Here is an 8,318-nt window from a genome sequence, read left to right as displayed (position 1 = left end):
ATCTCCAATGCGTCGGATGAGACCTTGAACCAGGACCTCTCGCCCTTCTAATATTGATCTCCATATCTGCGAAGGCGTCGAGCCCATATCAACATTCAAGAAGTCGCAGGTGGGGTGATACTTAGCTTTGAGCACACGTGCACTTAACGATTCCGGTGCCATTAGGACTCGCCAAGCTTGTCTAGCCAGAAGAGATAGGTTAAAAAATTCAATGTCCCGTTTAGCAAGGCGCCTAACTCGAGCGCAACCTACGTTTCACTACGCTTCGACCCGCCTTAACCCTTGCTACTATTGGGCCTTGTAGCTCCCTGCATGTTAGTTCCTTTATTTTTGTCCATATATTCCAAAAACTGTTTTGAACAAATACATTCTAATAATTTAAAATTAATTCAAACATTTCACAATCATGATTAAAGAAATTGCATGGTGTAAAAAAATTGTTAGCACTAAAAAAATGTACATAGCATTCTAAAAATGTTCTCACATTTCAAAACAATATGAGTGCCAATTTTCAAATTGTGTTTATACAATTTAATAAAATTAACTAATTTAAAAGTTTTTTTATACCTTTCAAAAAGAATATACGCTATATTTTAAAATGTACACGCATTTCAAATAAAAGTTGGTGAAATTTTTGAAAAATCTTATATACCATGTAAAAAAATCGCATGGCTTCAGAAAATGTTTTGTATCATTCCACAAAAAAATTCCACGTGTATTTTAAAAGTTTTTAAAATGCATTCAAAAAATATATGAATATGAATGTGAAAAATATTAATCAAGTATTTGAAAAATTCTAAGTGTAAATTTTAAAGACATTTTTGATATATATATATACAAAATATAAATTTGCATGAAAAAGTAGACACCAAACATATATTCAAACAAAAATCATGTACTTAAAAAATTTGCATGAAAAAAAAATTTTACCTGATGTATGCAAAGAATGTAGACTGTGTATAGAAAAAAAGTAGAAATGTGTCAAAAAAGAAAATAAAGAAACATATAAATACAGAAAGAAAAAGAATGAAAATAGAAACCTGGAAAACCCAAAGAAAATCGATGCAAATAGTGAAATCCGATAGTAAAAAAGATAAATAAAAAATCAAACCAGCGGCACTACAGTATTACGCCAGCCCGTTTCCTCGCACCCATAAGCGAGAGATGGAGTTACATCTCGATACGGGTGAGAAATAGGCCTGCGGGTTAGGAAAATCCAATTGGCCGCTCATAGCGGCAAACTGCCGGCGCTTCGCACAGGGGCGAGCGACCGAGCAATGCTTTGGGCCGGTCCACTTACGTAGATAGCTCACGAACTGCACCACTCTGGTTTTGTGAACCCTCTAGAAGGCTCCATGAACCGGTTTTTTTCTCTTATTGGTTTTCCACTTTTCTGTTTTTTGTTTCTTTTCTTATTTTTCGTTTCTGTTTCTGTTTCTTTTTCATTTTTTTGTTTTTTTGTTCCCTTTTCTTTTTCAAGTTTATTTTTATTTTACAGAACATGTTCGCGGTTTTACAAAATGATTAGGATTTTATTTTTTATTTATTTTTCTTCTCTTCTCTTTTTTAAAAAAATCGAAAATTTTAAGTTTTGTTCGTCTTTCCAAAAAATGTTCAGTTTTTGAAAAAATGTTCTCAATATTCAAATTTTGTTCTCGTTACACAAGACAGTTCAAAATTTTCGAAATTCAGAAAATGTACCGGATTTCAATTTTTATTCACATATTCAAAAAATATTTGCACTTCCAAATTTGTTCGGGATTTTTCAAAATTGTTCTCCATTTCAAAATATGTTCTCAAGATTCAAAAATTGTCCACGCTTTAAAAAAATTCCAATTTTTTTCAGGGTTTTTCAAAATTGCTCTTTATTTCAAAATTTGTTCTCAAGATTCAAAAAATGTTCGTGCTACAAAAAATAGTCCGTGCTTCCAAATTTGTTCTCAAGATTCAAAAATTGTTTATGCTTTAAAAAATTGCTCACAAATTCTAAAAATCTTCATGTTTTTGAAAAATGTTTGAGAAATTCAAATTTTGTTCCTTTTCATAAAAAAATTCACGTATTCAAAAAATGTTCAGGTTTCAAAATTTGTTCACAAATTCAAAAAATTGTCCGCATGTTTAGTTTTTTTTCACTAATTCAAAAAATTGTTCCTGTTTCCGAATTTTTCAAATTTCAAAAAGTACTGCAGTTTTGGAAGTTTGTTCACAATTTGTTTTACAAAGATCATGTTTTTGAAATCCAGTTCCCAAATTCAAAATTAGCTCAATTTTTGTAAAAATAGTTTAATCTTGAAAAATGTTCGGTTTTCCAATTTTGTTATTGTTTTCAAAATATGTTTTGCGTTTGTGAAAAGTAGTTCATAATCTTTATATATTCATGTACTCAATTTTTTGTTCCTGTTTGTTTTTTAAAAATTTGTGTCCCCTAATAATGTTTGTGTTTCAAAAAGATTTTCTTTTTTAAAAAATATGCTTCAAATTTTAAAACAAATTTAATGTGCCGCGGATTATAGTTCATATACTCCGGGCTGGCATTGTACATACCAAACCTCAGTTACTACAGTGGTTACGTGCTCACTTCTCTGGCAGGAGGACTTGAGTAGGATCTCTTTCCTGCAAGTTTTATTTTTTGGAATTTGGCGGACTTGTTTTTATTTTTCGCCGCCGCTTGCAGTTTTTTTAAATGTGGTGCTGCCAATCCTTCAGAGTAATACGCCTGACGTGGTGGCTAGCGTGTTGCCGTATATGTAGCAGGTCGCGGGTTCGATTCCCCATCGGTAGCGCCATCTTTTTGTGCGAATTTTACATTCCGCGCGAGACAGCGAATGGGCCGGCCCAGTTGCACGCCTCCTGTGTGTCGCGTGAGGTATTCGCCGCAAAATGCGGCGTATAGGAGCTCTTTGTCGAAATCACTAATTAAGGAGTACTCGTTAAAAAACTAGATCCCATATTGATAGATTTTGACGAACTTTTTTTTCATGAAAAAAACCGGGCGAAAAAACCGAATTGGGAGCACGTTCTTTTCCCTTTTCGAAAGAGGCACACTCGTGCCTCTCACGAAATCACACCCGTGCCTCTTGTGAAAGCAAAACCGTAATTCTCGTGGAAGAAAAAAAATAGAAAACACATTTTTTTCCGTTTCCGAGAGGCACGGTCATGACTCTCGTGAAAGCACAACCATGCCTCTCGCGGAAGCAAAACCGTGACTCTCGCGAAAGAAAAAAAAAACAAAAAACGCGTATTTTTTCCCTTTTCGAGAGGCACGGCCGTGACTCTCGCGAAAGCACAACCGTGCCTCTCGCGGAAGCAAAACCGTGACTCTCACGAAAAAAAAAACAGAAAACACGTTTTTTTCCTTTTTGAAATGGCACGGCCGTGACTCTCGCTAAAGCACAAGTGTGCCTCTCGCGGGAAAAAACCATGACTTTCACGAAGGAAAAAAAAAAGAAAATGCGTCTTTTTTGCGCAAAAAAAATTACAATTTTTTTTATCGAAAAGTTAAGAAAGACCGGGGGAAAACCAAAACATCAAAAAAACCGTTTAAAAAGCCAAAAACGCGTGTGAAAAAGTAAAAAAAACAAAATCCGAAAGGAGCGTCCAAAGCGCGACACGTGACGAATGACTGAGAGCGCGTCAAATGACGTTGATCGTTGCGAGACTCCCGAAGAAGCGCTTGTTAACTAGTTGCTCCCGCTCTCTGCGGGTTATTCCATGCAGGCATTTCCTATTCAGCATGTTTTGCAAACAGACGCACACCCTCTTGTTCATGCTGGGGCGGCCCATCTTCCTCTTTTTTTTTTATGTTTGTAATGCAAAAATTTGCACGCGCAATGTTTCAAACTGGCGACCTTCTGGTCTATCATTATTAGCAGCGCTAACCACCGGACCTTCGGCGAGTTTGGCGCATAGGGCGCCGCCGAGCGACCAGGCGCGCACCCCCCTAGCGCGCTGAGCGCTCGTATGGGCCGTCCCATATTCCGTTTATTTTCTTTTCGTTTTCTCTTTAATTCTCTTTTTTCTTTTTCTTTTTCTTTTTTTCTTTTCTGTTTCCCTTTTTCTTTTTTCTTTTTTCTTTTTATTTTTTACCTTTCTTTCAAAATTCATGAACACTTTTTTGTATCAAATTCAAAAAATGTTCTTCAATGTTTAAAAATTCTCAACGATTTAAAAAATGTTCATAATATTCTTTTTTTGTTCATCAGATTGAAAAATATTCATCAAAATTCAAAATATGTTCATCGGATTGAAAAAATGTTCATCAAATTCGAAATTTGTTCATCAATTTAAAAAAAAAATCACCAAAGTCAAAATTTATTCTTCGATTTCAAAATTTGTTCACCAAATTCAATCAATTTCAAAATTTGTTCATCAAATTCAAAATTTGTTCTTTTTCTTTTTTTCTTTTCTTTCAAAATTCGTGAACATATTTTTTTATAAAATTTTAAAAATGTTCATCAATGTGTAAAAATGTTCATAAAATTCCTTTTTTGTTCATCGGATTGAAAAAAATGTTTGTCAAAATTTGTTCATTAAATTCAAAAAATCTTCATCAAATTCGAATTTTTTTTTCATTAATTTCAAAAATTGTGCACCAAATTCAAAATTTGTTTGTCGTTGGTTTCAAAAATTGTTCATAAATTCGGAAAAGTTTTGATCAAATTCAAAAAAATCAATCAATTCAAAATTTCTTCATCCATTTTTTAAAAAATATTCTTGAATACAAGTTTTGTTCATTAAGTTTAAAAAATGTGCATCGTTTTCAAATTGTTTTCATCAAATATAAAAAAATGTTTATCATTATTAGAAAAATGCTCATATAAATTCTCATTAAATTCAAAAAAAGTTCATTATTTTGAAATCATGAACATCTTTTTACAAAATTCACTTTTCAAAATTACAAATTAATTTGAAGAAAAAGGAAAAGGAAACATTGTAAAAAACGAATTAACCAAACTGGGGCGTTCAGCCCCGCTCGTGGGCAGGCCCACTAGGGGCGCTAGGGAGCGGAGGGGTGCACGTTGGCATGTTCGCCAGTGCGTCACGCGCCATATAGGAGCATCCGACCTTCGGCACGTGATATGTTGTGTTACATCGTCTTCCTTCTTTTCTTCTTTCTTCCTTTTCTTTTCTTCTTTTTCTTTCTGTTTTTCTTTTTATTTTTTATTGAAACAGTTTTGTTCAATTTTTTATTCGTTTTGTTTTCTATTTTCTGTTTTATTTTTCTCTTTCAAAATTGAATGAACTTTTTCAATCGATGATCCTTACTTTCAGAATGATGAAGTTTTTTCAAAATTGAACGAACATTTTTCAAAATCGATGAACTTTTTTTCAAAATCATTTAAATTTTTCCTAAACCGAATGAATTTTTTTTCAAAATCGATGAACTATTTTGTAAATCAATGAAGTTTCAAGTTTTGAATATAAAAATGCACCAAAACCATGTAGAACTCATGTAATATAGAATGGGTACTTCATAAATTATAGATACGTTGGAGACGTATCAATAACCTCAGTTGACTAGTCAAACTCTTGCATTCAATGTGAGGGATTGATGGGATTGATGTGATGACTCATTCAAGATTCAATGTGACATCATCCGCATATGCGATGCTTTGGGTTTCTTTCAGTTGGTTTTTGTTATTCAGGACAGGATCAACCGACGTCATGAGATTTACCGGGTTAGTCCCTAGCATATGTCGCATCAAAGGTGCTATGGAATCCTGGTTGGAACAAGCTACATCAGTTGGGATAGATCCACTCTGGAGATGGGGCTGATATCCGCCTCAACAAGGTTGCCTAATTACTCGGTGACACCTTTAACAAGGGGCGAAATTAGCATCCTCCGTGGCACAAAGTGCCAAATGCTAAAATTCGTACACTTGGATGTGGTTTCGATAACTGAATGGCGTTCCTCCGGAATAATGACTGGAATCTCTCAGCACAAATAAGTCCAAGTATCATCCTTTATCATTCGGATTTTATGATACACCCTCAGTCGGATCGCTAGTCAACCTCTTCCGAGAGATGATCTAGTATCGTTGAGCCTTTCCATGTCTTGTTTAAACTAATCTTTGCATCATATTTTCCCTTTTGAGTCCATCGGGGTGTCTTCCCGAGCAGTTTAATGACAATTCATGTTTGATTGTCAGTCGTAATATTCTTCCATTGATGGCTCAGCCAGTTTCCTTAGCCAGACCGTGACAGAATCGGGAGCTACTGGCGAGGGAATCCCACCGGGTAGGGCCACAACGACAACATGGCCCAACAGAAGGCCCGGGCCCAAATATGTCACGGTCCATATAACATCATCGGCATGGGTTGTGGTCCACTTGGTGTGGAGCAATCAGTCGACATGAACCATCATCCGGTATTACTACATCGTTCTAGTGCAACGACAGGTCAAAACAAGAGTCAAGAGGGACGTTACCCACGATCTCCACTACGCCTTATCTACATCTGTTACCCTTTATAGTAACCACAAGCACTAATTGTCAACCATCAACGAGCCATTGTCGGTATCAATAACACCAACAGTCATAACCCTCCTTCATGGTCCACTATATATCCATGGATATGCATCAGGCTGAGGGTTCACATCATTTGTAATCATCCTTATACACAAGAGACATATCACAACAGGAAGTAGGGTATTACCTCCACAACAGAGGGCCTGAACATGTATAAACCCTTGTGTGTACACCCATTTGCACTTTCGCTAGTATCTATGATCCTAAATTCACACCCCTATATGTATTGTCAGAGTTTACACCTTGACAATTATCACAAGCAATTAGTCTGGGAAGGGTTATGGACACCATATGCTTTTCTTTAGCCTTCGTAAGGCATTTGTTAATTTTACCTGTCTAAACTATATTTTCGTTCCGCTGTGAGAGCTACAACTTGGTTGTGTGTAGCAGCATAGCCAGGCCCCTGGCAACAGGGGCCTTGGCCCGGGGTGTGGGAGCAATTCTCTTTGGTGACTATAGCCACAATAAGCACTGTTTTCCACTGTTCATCACGGTAGCATGATGTTGGCCTGGGGCGTTGGTTAAACCTGGCTACACCTTTATTGTGTGACTTGAATCGTCCAAAGTTGTTGTTATTGTTGTTGTTGTTGTTGGTGGTGGTGGTGGTGGTGGTGTGTGTGTGTGTGTGTGTCGCAGTACTGTTGTAGGTTCTTTTATGATACTTGTCGTGGTGTGCTCATGACAGATGCCATGGGTAGGCCTATCGAACGTGGTTGGGGCCGAAGGACGTCGGAGGGTACAGGAGGCGAGATCGGGGACATGCGGAGAGGGACTCGCGATGTACCCAGGTTCGGAGCCCTCTGTAGGAGGTAACCCCCCTAGTCCTGCCGGATCTACTAGATGGATCTCACAAAGTGATTCCAATGCGCTCTTGGAGTTGTTTGATGGGAGGAGGAAGAAGAGCTAGCTCTCTCCTTCTCTTGGTTGTGTGTGTGTAAAGGATTGCGTGTGGGGGGATAAGATGATCCCTTCATGGAGGGCTCTTGGGGGGTCTTATAGACAGGCCCCCAGGGTTACAATGGTAAAGATACATGTGTGTGGGACCCCAGTGTCATCACCTCATGCCAGCCAGTATGGCCCGCCGGCTGCTGGGACTCGCCGAGTGTGGGTCCAGCCGACGACCCACCATTGTGGCATGCCGTTGCCTGCGTCACGATGTGGCGGGCGCCGACTCGCTACAGGACTGCGCTGGGTCGCCGCTGCCGACCACGGGGCATGGTCTTGGGGCGCACTATAGCCACACCTGCCTCGGTTGGGGCGACATGAGTACTATAGCCACGTCCGCCAGTCGTAGGAGGGGGCTATCCGGTCGTCTTGTCGGCCTGAGCGGGAGCCGGCCCAGACGAGTCGAGCCTTACCGCCATGCTCAGCCGGCCCAGAGTCAGATGACCGGCTGGCGGGGTGCTTTCCGCCTCATTATTTTGGAAAATTGTTAGGTCCTGATTTTCCTACCCGGGAGTCACCCCCCCGACACTAGTCCCCGAAGCTGGTGGGGCCTGTTGGCTGCAGGCCGGTGGCCCCCGATAGCTTACATTTCGATACATGCGGGTGTCCGATTGTGTCAAACACTGCGGCTAGTGGTCCGCCCCTTCCGCACCCGACTGGAGCGGGAAGACCGAGCGGGCCGCCAGCCCGCCAGCAGTTTGACTGAAGTTCGCGCCCGTTGTCGCCAGTTGCCCTCCATGTGGGGGCCATGAGCAGGCCTAGCCCACCCAGGCCACGCACGCGACGGGCCATCACCGAGGATAGGGCCCACCAGGCCTCAGTCTCGGCCTATGCGACGAGTCGTCT

The sequence above is a fragment of the Triticum dicoccoides genome, chromosome 4A (assembly GCF_002162155.2).
Source record: "Triticum dicoccoides isolate Atlit2015 ecotype Zavitan chromosome 4A, WEW_v2.0, whole genome shotgun sequence".
NCBI classification, from domain to species: domain Eukaryota; kingdom Viridiplantae; phylum Streptophyta; class Magnoliopsida; order Poales; family Poaceae; genus Triticum; species Triticum dicoccoides.
Note: the sequence above shows the minus strand (reverse complement) of the source record.